The 25,602-nt window shown below is 48.4% G+C and overlaps 1 protein-coding gene and 1 non-coding gene across 3 annotated transcripts in view; both read right to left on the reverse strand.

Annotated features, from left to right (window-relative positions):
* Positions 1–25,602, reverse strand: part of WASHC1 (WASH complex subunit 1) — a 50,651-nt gene that overhangs the window by 12,951 nt on the left and 12,098 nt on the right. Inside the window, exon 1 of one of the 2 annotated variants that reach the window (XM_057555909.1) lies at positions 2,197–2,418. The exons of the other annotated variant lie outside the window; for it this stretch is intronic. The gene's annotated coding sequence lies outside the window, so the exon portion shown is untranslated. Of the gene's footprint in view, positions 1–2,196; positions 2,419–25,602 lie in introns of those variants that run through there. 2 annotated transcript variants of the gene reach the window in all.
* On the reverse strand, positions 10,941–11,047 carry LOC114236303 (U6 spliceosomal RNA). The gene has a single exon (XR_003622277.1). It is a non-coding gene; the product is annotated as a U6 spliceosomal RNA (small nuclear RNA).

Consider the following 25,602-nt stretch of genomic DNA (forward strand, 5'->3'; position numbering starts at 1 on the left):
TGGTGCCACCAAAGCAGCAATCACACTGCAGACGGCACTGATTTGATTGGCAAGAGAGGTATCGGGCAGAATATTAAGGCACCAAGCCCCTATAAATAGGCCTAATCGCAGCCCCTCGGTAGAAGACAGTGAGGAAGACATTAAGCAGGCCTGGCACTGTGCCCCAGACCTGCTCTCCTAGGCACAACGCTGGGGCCCCTGGTTGCAACAGAGGTGTGGATGGGGTTGGGTGTGACATGGAGGCTTCATTTGAGTTTCAAATGCTGTGTGACCTGGGGTAAGTTGTTTGCCTCCTCTGAATCTCTGATTCTTTCCATTTCTCATCCTACAGACTGAGAATGGCACTGCCCTCTGAGAAGCGGTTATTCTCCATGCTTCACGCCAATCTCCTCAGCAAGCTGGAGCTTATCCTCTGCTCCCTCTGTTGGCCTCCCCTGCCCTTCCTTCTACCCAACTTGTTCTTGCCTACCCTTCCTAGGCCAGCACTTCTCCTGATCCGAGATGCCCATTCTGCTCTCCAAGTTTTTCTCCAGCAGTGAGCTCCTCAGCTTCCTAGACCTGAACCTGCCGAGAATCCTCACCAGGGCCCAGGAGTAACTCCTCACCTCCCCACTTCTCTTCCCGCCTATCAAATGACCAAAGAGGAGCCAGCTGATCCCAAACCACCTGAGGAACCTAACCCTCTGGGAACTCGCATGCCTTTCAAAAATCCCCACCCCCGTCCCTCTTTGCATTTACACTGATGCAAATCTGCCTGGAGTCCTAACTTAGCTCTGTACCTCAGTTTTCCCATCTGTAAGACAGAGAGGGAGTAAAAGGCAGAAAGAAGGTACTTTCTGGGCTCATCTTGTGATGCATTCCTCATGGTCAGTCACCACACCCTGTGTGTGTGTCCATGCACGACGGGGTAGAACAGGCACAAAGCTCCTAAGCGAGGAAGGAGCAGGTCTGTTCAAGAATTAAGAAACAGTGCAGCTTAGTTTAGCATTTTACTCATTCTGTCTGCTGACAAGTGCTCATCAACTATCAGGTGCCGGCCATGACCACAACAAAGATGAACAGGACGCTATACTAGCTGTGAAGACAGCCTGGAAAACAAACAGCAGGTCATAAGTGCTCTAATCCAGCCATGAATCCAGTGCTAGGGGACACTGAGGAAGGCGTGAGTGGTAAACCCCTTCTGGAGTCAGGGGAGTCAGGAACAGCTCTCCGCAGAAACTGTACCTCCCTGCCAGTCCCAGGGAGACAGGGCAGGGAGAGCACCCCAGGCAGAAGGGACAGTTGAACAAAGGTGTGTAGGGGAAGGGCAAGTGGTTTGGGCAATGAGGATGAAACCATCCTTGGGTAAGTAGCAAAAAAAGAGGCCGGATTGTGAAAAGCACTGAATACCATGGCAAGGAGTGTGGACTTGAGCCTGCAGGCCAGGAATGAAAGCCTCAGACCTGTCGTCCAATATAGGAGCCACTAGCTACATGGGCTACTGAGCACTTGAAATGTAGTCTAGGTGTAAAATATACACCGAATTTCAAACTTCCGAGTAAAAAAAGAATGTAAAATATCTCATTAAAATTTTAAATAGATTACATGTTGAAATGAGCATATTTTAAACACAGTGGGCTAAATAAAACACATTACTAAGTTAATTTCGCCGTTTCCTTTTACTTTTAAAGTCACATATGTGGCTCGCATAATATTTCTATGGGACGGCGCTACCTTAGAGAATCTGGTAAAAACTGTGGATTCTCCCAGAAAAGTGAACACAGAGCAAACCCGCTCTCACAATGCTGTTGATACATTTCGAAGTGCTCGGGATGCCCCCCGCGACCCACGCCCGACACCCAGCTCGGCTGCAGGCAAGTGGGACCCAAGCAGGGTTAAAGCGGTGTGGGGTCATCCAGGGGCCGGGAGGGGTGGCCGCAAAGGGAGGGTCTGAGCATCCACTGCAGCTCGTTCCGAGAGCCGGGCCCTCCCCGCGAACCGACAGGGGCGGGGGGCCCCGACCCGCCTACTGAGGCCCAGGCGGCGCCGCGGGGCGGCCAGCCAGCCGGAGGCCGAGGCGGAAGTCACCGGGCCCGGGCCTCCCGCGTCGGCTCCCGGCCCGGCGGCGTCCCCCGGAGCCGCTCCCCCCTCCTTCCGTCCCCTCCGCGACCGGCCCCGCTCCCGCCCCGCGCGTCCCGGCCAGGCCCGCGCCCTCACCTGCGCGACGCCCGCCGCTTCCGCTCCGCCCGCTCCGCCTCCCCGGCGCTCCCGGCCCCGAGCTCTGGCCCCGCCTCCAGCCGCCAGTTCCGCTCGCTCGGCGCCGCGGCTCAGGGGCCTTAGCCGCCCGCGCCTCGATCCTTCAGGCCTGAGCTCGCCGCCAGCCCCTCAGCGCCTCCTCGCCCCGCCGCCGAGCACGACCCCGGCGCCCTCTGCCCCTTCTCCCCGCGCAGCCCCGCCCCTTAGCGCGCAGCCCCGCCCCTCCCTCCGCGCCCCCTCCACCCACAGGCTCGGCGGCGTACTTGATTGACTGCCCCACCTCCTTCAGCCCGGATTTTCTGGGATTGGGATCTGCCAGCCGAGCTCCCCGCAGAGTCCGCCCAGTGCCCGCCCCGCCTTAAAAAGTATAAATAAATGCCGTACACAAAAGGACAAAGGCTGTAGGAGTCCACGCTGTGCGAGGTGTCCAGAGCCGTCAGATCCAAACAGAACCAGAACGGCGGTTACGGAGGGGGCGTTATTGTTTAGCGGGTACAGAGCTCGTGACGGTCTTCTCCTGGACCACACTTTAGTCGGGCTCCTTTGAATCCTCTTCCAACTAGGCCTCCACTTGGGTCGCCCAGTTTTAGCGAGAATCCTGTTACTCGTTTTAGCCAGAACCTCCCCCCACCCCACCCCGCCCTCTTATCTGACCAAATGCCTCCCTCCCCCGTCCCCAGGTGACGTCCCATCCCTCACCTGCCTGCCTGCAGCAAGAATCCTAGCCAAGAATTACCCAACCCTCTTAGTAATTTTCCATCCCCCCCAATCCGGCTCCTTGGCTAAAAGTCCCCACTTGTCCACGCTGTATTTGGAATTGACCCCTGTTGTATACTGACCTCTCTTTTCCCCTGTTGCAAAGTCCTGAATAAAATCTGCTTTTACCCCTTTAATGACTGTGCGGCTCTGGTTTTCTTTGCCATGTCAGTTTGTGATGATGACAAAGTTCTGGAGATTGGTAGTGGTGATGGTTGCACCACGATGTAATGTATGTAATGCCACCGAACTGTACATTTAGAAGTGGTTAAAATGGTAAATTTTGTGTTAACGTTTTTGTTACGCCAAGAAAAAAAAAGCTCGATGGTTTTAAAAAAGACTTTTAAAAAGTTAAATATATAAAGCAAGCGTCTGTCCAGAGATCCTGCAATAGTCCTTCGTGGGGTCCATTGGCCTGCCTCATGGAGGCCAATGGCTCCTCTCTTTTAGGGTTGCCAGATAAAAATACAGGACGCCAATGTCATTTGAATTTCAGATGAAAAAAAACCAAATAGTTTTCTATTTTTTTTCGTATAAGTATGTACTAAACAAAGCATGGGACACATTTACACTAAAAAAAATCATTCCTTGTTTATTTAAAATTCAGAATTAAGTGTTTATATTTTTATTTGCTAAATCTGGCCACCCTACTCTCTTCCTAATACTCTCCGAATTTTGTCCTCCTTCCCTGCCCTGCCTCCGCGTCCGTCCCTGGGAGAGAGTTAGGTTGAACACCCCAATGACTTGCAGGCTGTAGCACATGGTTCCCACCAATGATGGGTAAGAGATGGGTTTGCACCTGTATTATAGACTGAATGTGTCCCCCCCCCCCCCCCCCCCCCCCGCTCCAAATTAATACGTTAACACCCTAATCCCCAGTGTGACGGTATTTGGGCCAGGGCCTTTGGGAGGTAATTAGGGTTAGATGAGGTCATGAGGGTGGGGTCCCTTATGAGAAGGGATACTCTCTACCACTAAGGACACAGGGAAAAGGCAGCCATCACAAATCAGGAAGAGAGCTCTCTCCAGGAACCAAATCAGCCGGCACCTTAATCTTGGACTTTCCAGCCTCCAGAACTGTGAAAAATAAATTTATGCTGTTTAAGCCACTCTATGGTATTTTGTTTCTGACTAATACAACCTGCAAGCCCATTTCCCCCTCACTCCACCTGAGCAATGACTAAGCAGCTTAAGGTATCCGGACAGAAAGCTCGCAGGCTTGGGGCTCCGCCCCTCATCCTCTGTGCGACCTTGGGCAAGTCATCTGATGGGGCCTCAGCTGCCCGATTTATAAACTGCAGTTAAGAGTGCTTGCCGGACTTCCTTGGTGGCGCAGTGGTTAAGAATCCGCCTGCCAATGCAGGGGACACGGGTTCGAGCCCTGGTCTGGGAAGATCCCGCATACCACGGAGCAACTAAGCCCATGCGCCACAACTACTGAGCCTGTGCTCTAGAGCCTGTGAGCCACAACTACTGAAGCCCACGCGCCTAGAGCCCGTGCTCCGCAACAAGAGAAACCACTGCAATGAGAAGCCCACACACCGCGACGAGGAGTAGCCCCAGCTCGCCACAACTAGAGAAACCCCGCGCGTAGCAACGAAGACCCAACACAGCCAAAAATAATAAATAAAAATAAATTTATAAAAAAAAAAAAAAAAAAAAAAAAAAGAGTGCTTGCCCTGCCTCCTTTAGAGAGCTGCAGATAAAGGGCATCTAAGTGCTCTGTGATCTGTAAAGTGTACTCGAACACAAAAGACTCCGGGATGTCTGTCTGTACATAGACACGTGCCCACATACCCCACATCACACATCCAACCTGGCTGTGTTTTCTCACAAAAGTGCTGCAAGACAGCACCCCCAGTCCAGAGCAGCCAGTTCACCCTCCAGACCATTCACCCATGCTTCATCAAAGTTCTCTACCAAATCTACTGGTCACAGGCTCCTCTCAGACTTAATTTTAAAGATTTCCTGGGACTTCCCTGGCGGTCCAGTGGATAAGACTCCGTGCTCCCAATGCAGGGGACCCGGCTTCCATCCCTGGTCAGGGAACTAGATCTCACACACATGCCACAACTAAGAGTTCTCATGCCACAACTAAGTAGCTGGTGAGCCGCAACTAAGGAGCCCTGGAGCCGCAACTAAGGAGCCCGCCTGCTGCAACTAAGACCCAGTGCAACCTAATTAATTAATCAATTAAAAAAATAATAATAAAATAAAGATTTCCTAGGAGCTGGACTGCAAAGACATTTCACCTCAGCCACTCGAGCTGCAGTGGGAACCTTTGACCTCAGTCTGGATAAAGAAAAGCTAAGTGTCATCTTAACATGTGGACACTGGGGCCCCACCTGCCTCTGCTAGCCCAGCGTGTAATGTTATTTATATGAAACATCCAGAAAAGGAAAATCCACAGAGAATGCAGATTGGTGGTTTCCAAGAGCTGAGGGAAAGGGATAATGCGAAATGGCTGCTTAATGGGTATAAGGTTTAATTTTTAAATTTTTGGCCACGCTGCACAGCATGCACGGATCTTAGTTCCCTGATCAGCGATCGAACCCGTGCCCCATGCAGTGGAGGCACGAGGTCTTAACCACTGGACCACCAGGGAAGTCCCGGGTATAAGGTTTTATTTTGGGGGTGATGAAAGGTTTTGGAGCTACACAGAAAGAGCGGTTGCACGACATTGTGAATGCACTAAATGTCACTGAATTGTTCACTTTAAGACAGTTTTATACGGCTTTCACCTCACTTTAAAAAACAACACTGGGGCTTCCCTGGTGGCGCAGTGGTTGAGAATCTGCCTGCTAATGCAGGGGACACGGGTTCGAGCCCTGGTCTGGGAAGATCCCACATGCCGCGGAGCAACTGGGCCCGTGAGCCACAACTACTGAGCCTGCGTGTCTGGAGCCTGTGCTCCGCAACAAGAGAGGCCACGATAGTGAGAGGCCCGTGCACCGCGATGAAGAGTGGCCCCCGCTTGCCGCAACTAGAGAAAGCCCTCGCACAGAAACGAAGACCCAACATAGCAATCAATCAATCAATCAATAAATCTTTAAAAAACAAAAAACAAAACTGAAAGACAATGCTGGGGCATAAGAAGCGCTGTCCAAGCGCTAGTTGTGATTATCCTGCATTCCCCGACCTCACCCATGCGAGGGCTGAGCCTGTGTCCTGTACTTCTGTACTCTCCTTGCTGTGGAGCCTGCACTGGAAGGGGCAGGGAGGCCACTGGCCGAGGGCCTCTTCTGTGTGTCCCCTAGGGATTCCTTTGTTTTTCTTCAGAAGGAGGATGAGGAACACAACAGTGTCCCTTGTCACTGTTCTCTCAGCACACGTTTACTGAGCGCTTGCTCTGTGCCTTCAAACAAGTCAGAGAAACAGCCCCTGGAGTGGCTGATGGCCAGCGTGCGATGGAGTTCTGAGAGCAGCCGGTCGGGGAGCACAGGCGCTGGGGAGCGGGAGCTGGGGCCCACATTCACGTAGGAGCGTGTTCAATTGTGCCAAACAGGCACTTCACCGCCGGGCTCTAAGCTTTAGAAGTTTCATTTTCCATATATCGACCACACCGTCTTTATCCAGTCCTCTGTTGATGGACACTTAGGTTGCTTCCATGTCCTGGCTCTTGTAAATAGTGCTGCAAGGAACATTGGGGTGCATGTATCTTTTTGAATTATGGCTTTCTCCGTGTGTATGGAATATTACTCAGCCATGAAAAGGAACGAAATTGCCCCATTTGCAGAGCCGTGGATGGACCTAGAGCCTGTCACACAGAGCGAAGTAAGTCAGAAAGAGAAAAACAAATATCGTATAATATCGCTCATATGTGGAATCTAGAAAAATGGTACAGATGAACTTATTTGCAAAGCAGAAATAGAGACACAGATGTAGAGAACAAACTTATGGCTACCAAGGGGGGAAGGGGGGTTAGGACGAATTGGGAGATTGGGATTGACATATATACACTACTATGTATAAAATAAATAACTAATGAGGACCTACTGTATAGCACAGAGAACTCTACTCAGTGCTCTGTGGTGACCTAAATGGGAAGGAAATCCAGAAAAGAGGGGATACATGTATACGTATAACTGATTCACTTTGCTGTACAGAAGAAACTAACACAACACTGTAAAGCAACTATACTCCAATAAAAAGTAATTTAAAAAATTTAAAAAACAAAAAAAAAGAAGTTTCATTTTCCGTGTTACAGGAGAACTGGAGGTAAGCAGAATGGGGCTGATCCGTGGTACCTTTAGGAACCTAGACTCTTCTTTCTACTGTGCCTTAGCACGTGGCTTTCATCCTTATGGTTGTAATATGTGTGCTCCATTCTGGACATTGCATCTGACTTCCAGGTGGGAAGAAAGGAAGGACAAAGCAAAATGGTAAAATGTAGATGTGAGCCCAATCTACTTCTTTTTAAGAAAGATTCCCTAACAATCTCCATCCAGCAACTTCTTCTTACATCTTATTGGCCAGGACTGGACCAGGTGACTGCAGCCAGCTACAAAGGAGTCTTGGGACGTGAGTATTTGTAACTGGGGATACTACTTCCCTGAACAAAATAGGGATTCTATTAGGAAGGAGAGGATAGAAGGAGGGTAGTCAACTGTGCAGTGTCTGCTGGAGACACCCAACCTTTGTTCAGGTTTGCTCAGAGAAGGATTTCTGAAGGATGCAATGCCAGAGATGAAGCTTAAAGATGAGCAGGAGTTACCCCAGGGAAGGAGGGTGGGGTTATAGGCATTCCATGAACACAAGACGGCAGGAGTCTATTCATTAAGGTAAGGTTAGCTGCTGCAACAAACTGAAAGCAGTTCCATCACTTCTCACTAATGGAACACCCACATCCATGGATGGCTTTCCTTCATGCTTTAATTCAGGCACCTGAGTTCTCTCCATCTATGGCTCTTCCGCCTTCACCATGGGGCTTCTGGGGTTGGGGAGGGAAAGAACGTGAAGAGCATGTGGGAGTTTTGATGGAACAGGCCTGGCAGCAGCATGGATTACTCTTGTTCATCTTCCACTGGCAAGACCCTGTTCAAATGGCCACATCTAGGTGCAGGGGAGGCTGGGAAATACAGTCCATCTATAGATGAGCCAGCTTCTGCTACAGTGATCAGGAGGTGAGAAAATGTGCAGCTCGTGTGGAGTGGGACGTGACACAAGACCAGAAGCAGTTTGGTGTTGCTGAAGTTCAAGGCAGAGGGGAGGTGGGGATGAGATTAGAGAAGTAGTAGGAACCAGACCACAATACTGGGTACCGTTTCTGGAGCTCCTGCTCTGTGCCGGGCAATGCACCTAGTACTTTACATCTATAATCTCAGTTATGATAGGGTGTCTGACCTGTGGAGAAGAGGTGGGAGATCTTATGTGTATATTTGCTTTGTATAACAATCCTATTTCCTAACGAGTATATAGAGTTTCACTGTGTGCAAAGCACATGTATGTATACAATATTTATAAGAATTTGGTGAGGAAAATAGTCCCGTCATTCCTATGTACATTGGGGGGAAGATGAGGGTTTGAGAACTTGTCCCAAGTTCAGCCAGGTCCACCTGTTAATAAACACCTCACCCATTCTATTATATCACCTCCCAAAGAGGGTCTCATGTGTCATAGTAGGGAGTTGGGACTTGAGCCTGAAGTCTAATGGCCGATGCGCTCAGAAGAAGCCATCCCTTTCTGATGCTAAAATTGGACTCCCTCAGATTTGCTCAGACTTACCTGTCATCGGTGGCATCGGCGGTGGAGGGGGGGGCGGTTTGCGGGGGAGGGCGCGGGGGGCAGGAAGGACTCCGTGAAACCATGAACTCGTCCTTCCTGGGGCAGCACCTGGCTCTCCCAGCGGAGGAAATTCTCCTCCGTTTTCAGAGGGAAGGGGGCAGGGAGAGTCCATGCCTCCCTCTGAGTCCAAAATGACCCACCTGTGGACCTTACAGCTCTCCTGCCACCCCCAATCCCAGCCTCCTCTGCAGCCTCGAAGAACCAGGGCTGGGAACAGAGGGCGGGGCGCAGGCAGGGCCAACAGTAACACAGTACTTTCAGAGGACCACAAGCGTATTTTCATTAAAATCAGAAGAAAAGTGAACTTCAGATTGAAGAAGATATTTTAATACATAATATTAATATAGTCATTGTGTACCAACATAGAAAATATGATTTTTAATTTTTTTTATGGAGTAAGGTCCCCACGAAGGCAAAAGGACCCACCTAGTCTATGAAAGTTGTGATGAGGTTGGTGTGTGTGTGTGCGTGTGTGTGTCTGCGCGCGTGTGTGTGCACGCGTGTGTGTTTCAAGGCAGAGACTGAGGGCCTAGGGCTTCGGGCTCTGACTCTCCAGCTCGTAGCCTGGCAGGCTGCCTGCGTCCTCCTGCTAAACTCCACGCGCCAGGACGTGCTCTAAGGAACCTGGACCCCACAGCCTGGTGCTCAACACCCTGCGTGGATCTGCATTTCAGGAGCCGCACCCCCTTCCTGGCACGGTGTCCACCGCTCTGAAATCCCACCGTGTGGGAGCTGCACACAGGGCAGCAGGACTAATCCTTGAAATAACTCAGGGAGGATTATCCCCGCCTCTCAGCAGCAGCGAGGCCGGGTTGGTTCCCAGGGAGGGGGAGGCCAGAGCAGGGGGGCTGCCCACAGTGGGAAGACGGGGAAAGGTGAATGCCCAGCAGAGAGGCTTCCAGACTGGACCAGGCAAGGAGGGGGTCCTGAGGGGCGGGGCTAAATCTCAGAGGTGGGATTATGCAAATCAATTCCGGCCAGAGATCTGAAGCTTGGAAAAACCCAGACTGGGGGAATGAATTTAATTTATAAAAATTTTAAAGTATGAAATATAAAAGAATCCCTTAAAGTGCTTATTTAACAACCAAATCATTCCAACACAATGAACCATACGTAAAATGTACCTCCCCCCAGCCCCTCACTTACACCCCGAGGAACCCCTCTTCTCTCCACCATCCTACCACCCAGGCTTGGATGCCTTCCCTGTCCTCTTTTCCATCTCACTGACCCAGCAAATTTTGAAGTCCCACCTCCTCCAGGGGGCGACTGGAGGACAAGGCCCGATTTCCTGGGCCCCCAATCTGTGGGGGGAATATATCTCCGGATCCTGAATTTGCCTTTGCAAATTGGCTTTCTGATATGCTGATGTCTGTACGTGGAGACTACATCTTGGTAGGAGGACCAGGTAGGTGAAAGTGTTCCAGGGAAGCAGGGGCGCATATGAGTCATGGGTGGGTCCCACAGGCTGGGGTGTGAGTAGGAAGGGGAGCCCCTTTGAATGGAGATGTGTGCACAGAGGGTCTGGGTAAGTCTGGGTGACTGGAGAGAGCCCGAAGTGGGTGCTGGACCTGGGGCCCAGACAGCAGAGGCTTACACTCTGGTAGCCACTAGTCACAAGTGGGTGTCCGAGCACTGGAAATGCAGCTTGTGTGTGCAACTGAGGAACCGAACTGCTAACGTGCTTAATTTTCACTAAAAATTAATTTAAAAGTTGTTACTCTCTCCATTTAGTTATTGGAAAACATAAGTATTGGTGAGATAATTTGAGTATGTGAACTTACTTTTCAATGTGAATGTTGGGAAATCTGAACACAGGCCATATATTTCCAATAAAAATTTAGCATCCAAACTGAAATGTGGTGTAAGTGTAAAATACACAGTACACCTCTAGGACTTAGTATGAAAAAAAAGATTTTTTTCAAGGACCTCAGGAATTTTGTACATGATTACATGTTGAAATGATAATATTTTAGATACAAGTTAAATGAATATATTATTGAAATTAATTTCACTTTTTTTTTACTTTTTTAAGATTAAAAAAAAGTTTTTTTATTGGAGTATAGTTGATTTACAATATTGTGTTTTTTTCAGGTGTACAGCAAAGTGAATCGGTTATACATATACACGTATCCACTCTTTTTTAGATTCTTTTCCCATAGAGGCCAAAAAATATGGAACGCTTCACAAATCTGCATGGCCTCCTTGTGCAGGGGCCATGCTAATCTTCTCTGTATCGTTCCAATTTTAGTATATGTGCTGCCGAAGCGAGCACTTATTTTTTACTTTAAAAAATATGGTTACTAGAAATTTAAAAATCATGCATGTTGCTCACATTGTATTTCTGTTGGACAACTCTTCTCTAGATGGAAAGGCTAAGAGGGACCTAACTGGCTTCAGGTGGCAAGGCAGGATGGAAGGCTCTCTAGGGCAGGGCCAAAGGTAGCTTGATGCCGGGGTGGAGGTTGGGGGTAGGAGGGGAGTGGGGGCTGGAAGAGGGCAGAGACAGCTCGACCTGGCAATGTTGAGAATGTGTTTCATGGGGCCGGCCGTGTCTGCTGTGTGTATCATAAGGCTCAGGTGTCTCTGCACCCCTCCATACCCTCTGTGCCCATCTCCCCCATCTTCCTTAGGTGCTGGCAGAGTGGGTCTCACTTCCAGCGGTATAACCACCACTGGACCAGAAGCTTCTCCAGCACACAGATCGTGTCTTATTTCTCTTTGTATTCTCAGTCTCAACATCACGTATAAAGACACTTAGCAAGTTTTGCCGACAGAGGGACCGGCAGTCCAAACGCTGTTTGCTTTAGTGGGCTGACACGGGTGTGTTGGGACAGGCCCCCCGAGGGGGGCGGGATGTGAAGGGGAGCGGCTACAGCCTGCTGGGGGAGGGGAGTCCTCATCCCCTCATCCCTGGGGAAGTGCAGGGGGTGCCCCTCGGAAATGGACAGGAGCCTTGTCTGTGTCAGTTCCCGCAGCACTGTCTGTGTCAATCCTGGGTCTAACGAAGATCCAAAGCAGCCAAAAATAAAATAAATAAATAAATAAATAATTAAAACAAAACCTAAGCAGGGAACACCCAACATTGGCTCAGATCTGTTGCGTCTCCAGATCATAGGAGATGCTCATCAAATACTAGCAGAGAAGCTAAATGAACCAGGGAGATTGGAAGAGGCTGCAGTAAGGATAAGGTTAAAGTTAAGATAACAAAGAGGAAGAGACTGAGGCTGGAGGGCATTTTCTGGCTGTCAGATGTCTGCAGAGTCCAACTTCGGACATGCTTTTCCCGGAAACACTCCTCATTATATAAAATATGATCCTGGGAATTCCCTGGTGGTCCAGTGGTTAGGACTCCGCACTCTCATTGCCGAGGGCTGAGATTCCATCCCTGGTCGGGGGAAACTAAGATCGCACAAGCAGTGGAGCGCAGTGCGGCCAAAAAAAAGAAAAAGAAAATAGGATCCTGCAGGTGGGGAATGGACTGTATAAAATAGCTCTATAAAATAGCAATGACTGGATACATCGAATTACTCCAGGTATGTGAAGAGGCTGACATAACGTTACCCCTGGTAAGTGGTCAGTAGTGAAGGAGGTGCCCCTCGTCAGACCCTCGTTATGCTCGTGAAGACACCCAGATTCTCACGTGACCCAGGAACTTGATCCGGGTCACTCAGGTATTTCATTCCAGATCTAGGAATCAGAAAGGAGGTCTCCGGACTCACCGTCCGCAGCTGGAGAAAGTGTCTCACGGGAAGTTTCCCTAGGAGCCCGGTCCCCTGGAGTAGGAAGCGGCAGCTGTAGGTCCAAACCTAGCTCTGCCACCAAAGTGCCACATATCCTGGGGCACATGCTCCAGCTGGGAGAGGAGCTGAATGTGGCCACTTTCTGACCAGGCAGAGATGAGGGAGCTGCTGTTTGGCAGGTGCCAGGGGCCCCGGGTCGACGCACAGAAGGGAGGGCAAGAGGCCCACACCACGGAGAAGCAGGCCCCCTGCAGCTGGAGATTTTCCGCCGCAGCAGATCTCACCGTGGCTCTCTGGGTGTCTGACAGGCCCAGGCAGAACCCCCAACCCTGGCCTGTCATCTTGCGAGGGCTCCCTTGGGTACCGTGGGGAGGGGGGCTGGTGGAGGGAATATGGCTGGTTTAGGGCGGAGCCAGCGCAGTGATCCCAGACCATCGGGGATCGGTGATGGGCGAGAAGCATCATTTTCATACGCAGAGAACAGTGCACGGTTTTTCAGATCTGGGCCCAGTCCTCAAGGTCACTGCCTTTCTTCCTCAAAGAATAGGAGCTGGGGTGCTTCTCCTTGCTTGGTGACCATGCTCAGCCATGGGCCCAGGCCTGGTTGATGGCTCTGGTTTCAAGCCCCAGCTTTCCTCCTTAGTACTGTGTGATCTTAGGGAAGGCGCTTCGCTTCTCTGAGCCTCGTGTTTCTCACGTGCGAGATGCGGGTGATGACACCTGTTGCCTGTTGGTAAGATTAGCAGCCGCCCGCCCTGCCGCACACATGCTCTTTTCTTCTCACTCTATCCTTTTCACTTAATGAATCTTATCTATACTCATGGCTTCAGTTTAGAAATTGTGGGGTTTTTTTTTTTAAGGTTTAAGTTACATGCAGTAAAATTCACAATTTCCGTGTACAGCTCTGAGAGCTTTGACATGCGTATAGCTGTGTAACCACCATCACCATCAAGGTACAGAGCAGTCCCACGGCTCCCGCAAAACCCACGCCCTCACCCCCACCTCTTGCAGTCAGTTCTCCCCCGCTCTGTGCTCCAGGCTGCCACTGATCTGATTTCCATCACTAAAGATTACTTTTGCCTGTTCTGGCATGTCATGTAAGTTGAATTATGCATATGTACTCTTTTATATCTGATTTCTTTCCCTAAGTGTAATATTTCTGAGATTCATCCATTTTGTTACATGTAGCTGTAGTTTGTTTCTTTTTGTTGACAGGTAGTATTTCATTGCGTGGATTCCATTGCACGGATTCCAGTTGCATGGATACCCACAATTTGTTCATCCATTCACAACTGAAGCACATTTGGTTTGTTTCATTTTGGGGTTGTTATGAATAATGCTGCAGTGAACATTATTTGCAAGTCTTTGTGTGGACAAATGTTTTTATTTCCGTAGGACAATTATCTAGAAGTGCAATTGCCAGGTTGTACGCTAAGTATATGTTTAACTTTTGAAGAAACTGCCTGTTTTCCAAAGTGGTTGTGCAATTTCACATGTCCACCAGTAATGGGTGAAAGTTCTGGTTGTTCCACATCCTGGCCAGCATTTAATTTTGTCAGCCTTAAAAAATTTTTGCCATTCTAGTGAAATGGTATCTCATTATGGTTTTAATTTTGCATTTCTTTAATGACTAATGATGTTGAGCTCTTTTTATGTACATACTGACCATTTGGAGAATTTGTGAGCTGCCTATTCCAGCCCTTTGCATGGCTGTAGTTTTTATTAGCTGTTCTCCAGACCTCACTTCTGGGTCCTGGATGAAGATGCCAGTGGCATTCTTGATACTCTGCTGGGACGCCTCAAAGGGAACTTAACTGAACTTAAAGGTAAACTCATAACCTTCCCCCTCACCCTTCCTCCATTCTCCAACCTTGGGCTCCATCGCTGATACACGTCTTAGTAAATGACCTCACCGCCCACACAGCGGCACAGACAAGAAGCCTAGGAGTCATTCCCCGTACCCACTCTCCTCTATTCTCCCCCACTCTGTCCACGCCATCACTTTTCCTCCTCCCTGCCTCTTAAATCCATTCAATCCCCTCTCCCCACTGTAGCCTAAGCCACCAACCTCCGTCACCTGGATTATTGCAATAGCCTCCTTTCTAACTAGTCTTTCTCCCTTCAGGATGTTCTAACATTTGTCGATGAAATTCAATTAATTATCAAGTTAAGAAGAAAAAAAGGGATTTTATTCGAGCCAAACTGAGGCTTATTATTACTTATTATTTTGGTCACACTGCGCAGCTTGTGGGATCTTAGTTCCTCGACCAGGGATTGAACCCAGGCCACAGCAGTGGAAGTGCCAAGTCGTAATTAGTGGACCACCAGGAAATTCCCCAAACTGAGAATTATAACCTGGGAAGCAGATTCTCATAAAGATCTGAGAACTGTTCCGCCTGCTAGAAGTAGAAGGCACAGTCATACACATTTTCGAGATAAAGGACTGTACATCAAAATGACACACTGATGTTTTACATAAAGCTCACCAAGGATACATAGTCCAGGTAAGTGCATACAAAGCGAGCAGCAAGTCGCCATGACCCCCTGCAGAGCTGGGAAAGAACGTTCTTCTTTTAAGAAGTTACATTGCTAGCATCAGAAGAAAGAAACAAAATTGATCTCCACAGCTAAGAAGGCACTCCCATCTTTGAAAAGTTTTGATTAATGTGTAATGCAGTTGCACACTGCACATTAGGGAGGGAGAGAGAAGGCCCAAACAAACACACAGAGAGAATTTTATGTTTAATTTTTTCTTGTCCTGCCTTAAAATATAATTTTTTTTTGTGGCCGCGCCGCATGGCATGTGGGATCTTAGTTCCCTGACCAGGGATCGAACCTGTACCCTCTTCAGCGGAAGCACGGAATCCTAACCACTGGACCGCCAGGGTTTTATTTCATCACACTGTAACAGTGAAAGAACTTTTTAAAAACAGATTTGAGGGTTTCCCCGGTGGCGCAGTGGTTAAGAATCCGCCTGCCAATGCAGGGGACGCGGGTTCGAGCCCTGGTCTGGGAAGATCCCACATGCCGTGGAGCAACTAAGCCCATGTGCCACAACTACTGAGCCTGCGCTCTAGAGCCCGCGAGCCACAACTACTGAGCCCACGTGCCACAGCTACTGAAGCCCACGTGCCTAGAGCCCGTGCTCCACCACAAGAGAAGCCACTGCAATGAGAAGCCTGTGTACCGCAACAAAGAGTAGCCCCCCGCTCGCAGCAACTAGAGAAAGCCTGCGCACAGCAACGAGGACCCAACGCAGCCAAAAATAAACAAATAAATAAATAAATTTATAAAAAAAACCCAAAACAAAACAGATTTGATCCCATTTACTCTCCTATTTAGATACTTTGTGTGTGTGTGTGTGTGTATGTGTGTGTATGTATGTGTGCCGGGAATTCTATTTAGATTTTTTGTTTGTTTTTTAATTTTTATTTTTTGGCCATGCCATGCTACCTGTGGAATCTTAGTTCCCTGGCCAGGGATCGAACCCCCCCCACCACCACCATGCAGTGGAAGCTCAGAGTCTTAACCACTGGACCGCCAGGGAAGTCCCCTATTTAGATTCTTAATGGCTTTCCATAACTTCTAGGAGAAAGACCAATTCCTAACGGGATTTATAAGACTGGGCCATGTTCCAGCCAGGTGGCTTTCTTTTCCTGGGTTGCCAGTCTCTCTCTTGCCTCAGGGCCTTTGCACATGCTGTCCCCTCTGTCTGGAACAGTCATTTCTTGTTCTTTACCTCACTAACACCTGCTTATTCTTCACATTTCTGTTCACACATCACTTCCTCAGGGAAGTCTCCCCTGACCCCAAGGCTAGTTTAGGTCCTGCTACTACATGCCCTGAGGGAGCCCTATAATAGTTTTACTTAGCACTGATCAGCTTATAATGATGTATTTCTAGGATCATTTGGTTAACCTATGTTTCTCTCACTAGACTAGTAGGCTCTATGACGACAGGGACTGTATTTTGTAGATCCTGCGTCCCTGGTACCTCACCCCAGGGCCGCTATGTAATGTGTGGGCCCCATGTAAAATGAAAATGCAGGGCCCTGTTCAAGAAGTAGGAAAAAAGTGTCATTAAAGGTAGTAAAATATACAGCTTTTTCTTTTCTCCCGTGTTCTCCTTCTCTCGACTTGTCATAGTATTTAAAAAAAAAAAATTGTTTTTGATTGTAGCTGCCTTACAGTGTTGTGTTAGTTTCTGGTGTATAACAAAGTGATTCAGTTATATTATATATATTTTCCATTATATATCTAATAGAAAAGAATCTAAAAAGAATATATCTATATGTATCTAGATATATTCTTTCAAGATTCTTTTCCATTATAGTTTATTTTTTAAAATATTTTATTGAAGTGTAGTTTGTCATAGTAACTTTTATTTGCTCTTTCGTGTTATCCTAAGTTAAAAGGTTAAAAAATAAATTTAAATTATCGTCACGAATTTTCGTTCATCTTTATACTGTATGTTGCAAATTTTAAATGGAAATATGAGCCTTTAGCTGCTATGTGGAATCACCAAAGTCACACAGTTCACGGCGGGTCCATGTGTATGTATTCCATTCTTACGGGAGCAGCGGACGTACTGCATGAATGAACTCGGACGTTTCTCTATCCCTCCTGACATGCGCCATTCCACCCCAACACTCCGCCTCCGGTCACTGGTGACTCAGGCAGGGCTGCAAGGAAAGGGAGCTGGCGGCTGCTCTGTCTTTTCCTTTCCTTCCGTGTAACCATTTTCAGCCTAAGCATTGGTTAATAGGGACGTAACATCAGTAGCAAAGGATGTGATAAGGTTCCTTGGTCATTTGTGTCTCTTCGAATGTCACTGCTTTCTTTCTGCGCACAGAGCCAGCTCTGCGCTGGATGGACGGTGTGGCCTCTCCAGCCTGTGGGCACCCCACCCGTCAGTCGTGGACCTGACAGCGCTCCCTCCTGCACTGACTTGAGTCTCCCTGCGCTGCCCCCATGGCGTGTGTCCCCTGGAGCTCCCTGCTCATGGGGTGTCGAGAAGGCTGCACGGGAGTGGGCTGAAGGCACAGGACACACTCGCGTGACTCGTCTCCTGTCCGTGTGCGTGCTCCCCTGCACTGGACTTCCCTGACAACCTTACAAAACACCAACGTCAAGGCAAAATGGTTAACCATTTCAAGATGCTGACAGCAGAGCATTAAACCAAATACGGGGTCCTTCTGAGCATAGGACCCTGTGTCATTTCCCAGGTCACATGCTCATGAAGGTGACCCTTCAGAACATACATAGTAGACACTCAAAAAACGTGTTCAATGAATGAATGAGGGGTGTCATTTGATATAAGAGAAACAGTTCATTTGGTTTTGATAAAAACTAAAGACCTCCCTCCTCTATCACCTTGGAGATGCAATGTAAATGTCAGAGGGGCACCCCTGCCTGGAATTGCCTGTTTGGGGAGAGATGCTTCCTCTCATGTTTCTGAGTGACAGTGAGAGAGGAGGGGAGAGGGGGCGGAGAAAGGCTGATGGGTCTCTAGACTCGCCTGTCAATTAATCACTGCACTTTGCACGTACAGCATGTAACACCTTGTAGCCTGTGCTCTTAAGACCTGGCCTCTGTGTGAATTAAGCTTCACAGCTCACTGCCTTCACCCACCTTCTCCTCACCTTTCAGCCTCCACCCTCACTCCAAGAGACCCAAAGTTGCTACTTCATCTGCACAGGACCTCTGGGAGCCAGCCTGGAGGGAACGGGGAGTAGAGCAGCTCAGCCAAGGTCAGACCTGCTGGCTGCAGGGTGATGCTGATTCCTTGCCTCTGGCTTTGGCTTGGGTCCACAGCTCGGCTCGTGCAGAAAGATATTTGAGAATTGCAAAGGCCAGGAGGCAGGAGACCTCAGCTCAAGATCTGGCTTTGTTCTACAGCACTCCATCGTGTGACCCTTCTCTAGGTCTCTGTCAAATGAGAAAATGAACTAGATAAGTGGTCTACAAGCAGTGTTCCCAGAACCTCCAATGTCTCAAGAATTACACTGGTTGGAGGAAGGAAGAGTCTCCCCAACTTCAGTCATTGGTAATCATCATCATCATCAACACCACCATCACCATCATCACCACCACCATCACCACCACCACCACCACCACCATCACCATCATCACCATCACCACCACCACCACCATCTTCACCATCAACACTACCACCACCATCATCACCACCACCACCACCACCACCACCTACACTACCACCATCATCACCATCAACACCACCATCACCATCATCACCACCACCACCACCACCACCACCACCATCACCATCAACACCACCATCACCATCATCACCACCACCATCACCACCACCACCACCACCACCATCACCATCATCACCATCACCACCACCACCACCACCACCACCACCATCAACACCACCACCATCACCACCACCACCACCACCACCACCATCACCATCACCACCACCACCATCACCACCAACATCACCATCATCACCATCATCATGGCAGACACTCACTGCTCCAGGGGTTATCTTAAGGCTTTAGATGCAGTAACTCATTTAGTAGTCACAATATTCCTATAAGATGGGTTTTAACTGTTATGCCCATCTTCAGATGAGGAAACTGAGGAGCTGAATAGTTAAGTGACTTGCTCCGGGTCACACAGCTAGTAAGTGACGGAGCAAGGACTTAAACCTTGTAGTCTGGCTCTACAGTACAGCTACGTAACCACACCATTCCCATTTTATCTAACTACCTGCCTCTCCATTCATCCACCCATCCGAGTTCCACGCAAGAGTCTATTTGATAAAGAAGGATTCTTCTGAAAAATTATTAAAAATGATAAAGAGGTGAAAACTACTAAATATTGCCATTCAAACTGGAGAAGCCCCAGGGGGTGGGGTGCTAGAATTGCTTCCCACTTCCTGGGTCATTCTCAGAGCAGCTTCTGTGGGTGGGGCGGGGGGGGGGTGGTGAGGAAAAGTTGGCAGCAATCAGAAAAAGAGAATATTTCAAAACAATTTGTCAAATGTGACACCCACAGCTTCTGCGGAGACGATGCCATGTGAGAAAGTCAGGCAGTTTGGATGTGGCTTCCTCCCTCCTCCCTCCCTCTCATCTCTCCCTATCCCTGGAAGGGTGGAGCTGGAAGGGGTTAAAAGGGATTGGCTGGTATAATGAGCCTTCAGAGGGCTGAACTTGACCCATGGGAGGAAGGTCAAGGGAGGCAGATCACAGTTCCACGTAAGCAGAATCTTCCTAGCCATGCTGTCATCCTGAAATTAGACAACCATCTTGTGATGCAGGGACTCGCTTGTCCTGGGAAATCTGGGGCAGAGCCTGGTGATTAGGGACGACACGGTGGGATGCTTGCGTTTGGGGGGGAGGGTGTCCTCAGGTAGGTAAGCGCCCAGGCCATTCTTTCTCCTGGATCCAGTGATTCCACCTCCACCCCGACTCCACAGAGGGACTCCTGAGGTCTGGAGAAAAACAGACCTTGGCCCCAGCTCACGGGCTTGTCAGGGGCAAAGAGGAAGGATTCGAACCAGTAACCAGGGTTCTCAGACCTGTGGCCCCAGCCGGAAGCTTCTCAAATGTTCTCAATGACACCGCACAGCACTCCCTCGAAGAAGAAGGACAGTTCTCTCCACGCCCTTCTCACTCCAGGGCTTTCTGGAGCATCTCTATGCATCTGCCGTGGAGGCTTATGACCTTCTCCAAATTCAAGGCAGGCCTTTTGTTGGGGCTGGAGATGGGGGGGGCAATGGCGGAGGGGTGTTCCCACCTTCAGCTGGGCCCACAGGTTCTGTTTGGATCTGGACTTCCTCCTAAAACAACGTATTCACCACTTTCCTGTTCACACAGAACATTCACAGATGTGCGCTCAGGGGATACCGCTACTGAGCCCTTCACAGATGGAGGCGGGGATGTGCAGGGAGAGCGACCATGACCCCAGGGAAACCTTTACCGCTCCTGCTCCAGAACAGGCAGCGTTCACTCTACAGCAGCTATCGCGTAACCACAGCATCCGCATGAGGTCCACCGTACGGGTGAAGGAACGCAGACTCAGAGAAGGTGAGTCATTTCCCCAAGGTCTTATGGGTGGAAGGGGCAGAGTGAGGGTTCAAACCCACAACTGCCTTTTCCAGAATCCAGGTTCTTTTTCCATTCCTAAATCCAGAGGAGCCCCAAGGAAATGGTATCTTGGGAGGATGGGTGTGCGGCTCTCTTCAAGCCAGAAAGCTTGGGATGCCTTCGGAATGGCCCGGAACCTGGCAGGACTGGCCTGATCCATTGGGGGGCAATTAGGGTGACTAGGGCTTCCCCAGCTCAAACCCCGACTGCAGGATGACCTCGGAGGCTCCTTCTGAGGCCCAGGCCATGAACTGCACACCCTCAACTGAACTTCACTCTGTGAGACACAGAAACACCACCTCCTGGGCTGCACTTGAGAGAAGCCCTGTCTGAGGAGACCCAGGGCAGCCTGGCCTGAGGGAGGTCTCAGGCTCTGGCATCTACTAGCCTTGGGAAAGCCACATTATTCCCGTGTGCCCCTGCACCCTTTTCTGTAAAATCGGGTTAATACAAATACTCCATGGGCTTTTTGTGAGGACTAAATGACACTGTGTATCTGTGAAAGTACTTTGTACATGGTATAGCATTACTATATTTATTACTGTATTATATAAGCTTTATTAAAATAAAGCTGATTTTATTGGACACGTGTTCTGTGCCAGACATGGTTCTAAGTGCTTTAACGCTTCACCTCATTTAAGCACACATACAAGTATAAGGGCATTGCTGACCATCCCCTAAAGTATTCTTTCCACGTCCTATCAGGATGTCCGAATATGTGGTGCAGAGGAAAAGGAGGAGGGGCTTAGAATAGGAGACCTGCGTTCCAGTCCTGGTTCTGCCATCATTGGCTGTGTAACGTCAGGAAAGCTACTCACCCTCTCTGAGCCTCACTTGCCACATCTGAAAAATAGACTTGTCTTGCTAACCACTCGCTGAGAATCAAATAAAATGAATACGTGTGATTGCACATCTCACGCACTATTTATCCTTACAATATTCTTACAACCTATGATGGGGATTCAGTTATTATTCCCATTTTACAGTTAAGAAAACCCAGGCCCAGAGAGTGAAATACAAATTCTGGCTAGGACTATCATCACGGTTATTATATAATAAGGCAAACCCCTGTGAAAACAGACCCAAAAGGTCCCTGGAAGAGGCTGTGTTTGCTTTACTTCCCTGTAGGCTGATAGCCTGATTTATTTCCAGTCCGGGCAACAAAATACATAAGTAGCATGTGTGAGCCCGAGTTCTGGTTTGTATGGAGCCCAGAGGCAGAGGGTTGGACGAAATGCTCCCGAATGCCCCCTCTAGTTGTCTGGCATCCATTGAATCTCGTGGGCCGGAGCAGACACCACCACTGTTTCTTCCCCAGCCCCACCTGCCCATCGGGCGAGCTGTCCAGTCAGAGCTGTGTGTGAAATCTGTGGGTCTTCTGTGCTGAAGTGAGAGGATTCCCACCCCACTCATCCCCCACCATGCGAGGCATCGTGTGGACAGAGGTGGCAGCACCTTCTGATCTTGTCAGGTCGTTGAGGGGGAAGAAAGGCACAAATTCACTCCCTGGGCCAGAAAAACTGAATCCCTTGCTGTCCATCGGGCATCAAAGCCCTCGTCAGTATTCCTTCTGCTCTTACCAAGTTAGCCTAGAATTATGATTTTACCAACATATACGTCATAGCTAAGAGGGAAGTCTTAAAACCCCACCTCCTTCAGGAAGTCTTCCTGAACTGATCTCAATGTTGAAACATTTTACTGTTGATTATGCATACACGTAGAAAAGTATATACACACACCACACACACACACAATTTAACCAAGTGTCCTACCACGTCATTTTAAAAGAGACATCGGAGGGACTTCCCTGGCGGTCCAGTGGTTAAGACTCTGTGCTTCCACTGCAGGGGGTGCGGGTTCGATCCCTGGTCGGGGAACTAAGATCCCGCATGCTGCACGGCACGGCCAAAATATAAAACAATAAGTAAGAAAACAGAAGAGACATCGGAGGCTCCAGGGGGTAAAGTGCCATTTTCTGAGGCTGAATTCTTCCCTTCGACTAAGCATAACTGCTCACTGTGTCCTCTCTCACCACTCCCAACCACTACCTTATTCTTCCATTGAACACATATCACTGGAATATTGGCCCAAGGCCCTGGGATGAGGGCAGATCAGGCGTGGGGTGGGTGTCCAGATTTATAAGGCACTAATTCTTGCCCTCGAGGAGTTTGCAGTCTAGGAGGAGAAGACAACTACATGGATAACCAGATAACAGAGAGAGTGGTTAAGGTCAGAGAGAGAGAGACGTCAAGGTGCTATGAGAATCCAAAGAAAGAAGAGAGGATGGAAGATGCTCACGGTGTAAGTGGTATTTATACTAAATCTTGATGGGATGGGATCTGGACATGCAGGGATTCAGAATGAGGAAGAGCACTTTACACAAAACAGAAAATACCAGGAAGATGGACTTCCCTGGCGGTCCAGTGGTTAGGACTCAGTGCTTTCACTGCCAACGGCCCAGGTTCAATGCCTGGTCGGGGAACTAAGATCCTGCAAGCCACGTGGTGCGGCAAAAAAAAAAAAAAAAAAAAGTGTCCTGAAAGGGGAAGAGTAATCCCTTCCCAGCCATCCTCAGAGGGTGGATTGAGGATGACATGATAATGAACATGAAGGTGTCTTGTGAACTGGAAAGGCATTCCCTTTACTGCCCTCCAGCCCAGGAGCTCTCCACCTTAAGGTGCATCAGAATCACCTGGGGTGCTCATTAAACATGTAGTTTTTGGCTTCCAGCCATAAAAAAATTGGCCAGAAGCCAAGAACTGGGACTCCATTTGCCCTTCTTCTATCAATGGCTAGAAAATTGTTATATTCCAGTATACACATATATTTAAAAACCAATTTTCAGACATTGGAAAACTAGCTGCACAGGGCTATCGTTCCTGAGAAAAGGAATGCAAACTAGGTGAGCCCCGATCGCCCTGGCTTGCCGCCTGGGAGGGACTTTCAAGATTGCTATGCAGGGAGGGGGACCAAAGCAGAGCACGACAATCTCTCTGAGTTGAGGTCACAGACACTGGAGCTTGGGGAGGCTGAGGTGGCCGGAATTTACAGGGCAGAGTTAGAGAAGAAGGAGTTATCTGAAGAAAGAGCTCCAGGAATCCGCAGAGAGCCCCCTTGAGTCTGTTGCTGAACACTGAACTGTACACATCCAGGGTAAAACTCTACAAGACTCAGCACATAATGATGGGGTTTAAGCTGACCAATTCTCAGGGCTCACACAGGCTGGAAGAGATTAGAGCTCTCACCAGCCAGACTGAAGAGACCTTAATGGCATCCGATCAGATGACAGAGTGATCACACCATAGCAGCAGGGATAGATTAGCCCTAGAATGATTACTCTAGACTGGCCCTTCAAAAAAGCTTAAAAACTAGTCTTGAAAGGACCAAGTGGATCCACAGGTAACTTAACTACTTGCAAAAACAAAGCCCAACACTCTTTAAAGGAAAACAACAAAATCCAGTACTCAACAAAGTCACATTCAGAATGTCCAGCATAGCATAAAACAATTACTAGATATGTGAAGAAGCAGGAAAATGAGACCCAAACTAGGAGAAAAACATAAACATAATGGTGAGAAATGTAAGATATAAAAAAAGAACTAAGTGGAACTTCTAGGGGTGAAACTATCCTCACAAAGCTCAGAGGGAAAAAAAGACTGGGAAAAAAAAATAAGAAGAATAGAGACTCAGCGACGTGTGGAATAATATCAATCAGTTTGGATAGTTTCTGTTGCTATATCTTTAAGTTTATTGATTTTTAAAATTCTGTAGTGTTTATCTGCTTTAATCCCATCCAGTAAAACTTTCATTTTAGATACTGTATTTTCACCACTAAATGCTATCTATAAGAAAAAAGACTTTAAACTTAAAGACACAGATAAATTTAAAGGATGGGAAAAAATGTAACATGCTGTATTAATTTTCTGTGGCTGCCATAACAAATGATCACAAATGTAGTGGTTTAAGCCGTTCACATGTATTATCTTACAGTTCTGTAAGTTAGAAATCCAACATGGGTCTCCCTGGGCTAAAATCAAGGCATCGGGGCTGCATTCCTTTCTGAAAGCTCTAGGGGAAAATCAGTTACTTTGCCTTTTCTAGAGGTGACCCACATTCCTTGGCTCATGGCCTCTTCCTCCATCTTCAAAGCAAATAAAGTAGGTCTAGTTCTTCTCACATCACACTACTCTGACCATTCTTTTGTTGTCATGTCTCCATGTGCCTACAGCCAGGAAAGGTTCTCTGCCTTTAAGGAATCACGTGGTTAGATTTGGCACACCTGGATAATCCATGACAATCTTTCCATCTCAAGGTCTTAATTTTAATGGCATCTGCAAAGTCCCTTTTGCCATGTAAGGTAACATATTCATAGGTTCCCAGGGGTAGGATATGAACATTTTGGGGAGCTATTAGTCTGCCTATCACACATGCAAACATTAACAATGAGAAAGCTGGAGTGGCTACCAGACACTTGCACATGAAACGTGAATCAAAACAGGCTGTAGACTGGACCATATAAAAGGCCCAGAAGTTTCAATAAATGTAAAAAAGATTGAACTCACACAGAGTATGTTCTCTGACCACAAAGGAATTAAATTAGAAACCAGTAATAGAAAGATTTGGAAGTAACAAGGGAAATTACAAAATATTTTGCACTTAGTGAAAATGAAAACAAAATTTGTGGGATTCAGCAAAAACAGTGGTGGGTGGGAACTTTAGAGTTTTAAGTGCTTGTATTAAAAAAGAAGAAAGGTCCAGAGTCAATAATCAAAGCTTCTGGGACTTCCCTGGTGGCGCACTGGTTAAGAATCCGCCCGCCAATGCAGGGGACACGAGTTGGAGCCCTGGTCCAGGAAGATCCCACATGCCGTGGAGCAACTAAGCTCGTGCGCCACAACTACTGAGCCTGCGCTCTAGAGCCCGTGAGCCACAACTACTGAGCCCATGTGCCACAACTACTGAAGCCAGCAC

Source organism: Balaenoptera acutorostrata, chromosome 11, assembly GCF_949987535.1.
Source record: "Balaenoptera acutorostrata chromosome 11, mBalAcu1.1, whole genome shotgun sequence".
Lineage (NCBI taxonomy): Eukaryota > Metazoa > Chordata > Mammalia > Artiodactyla > Balaenopteridae > Balaenoptera > Balaenoptera acutorostrata.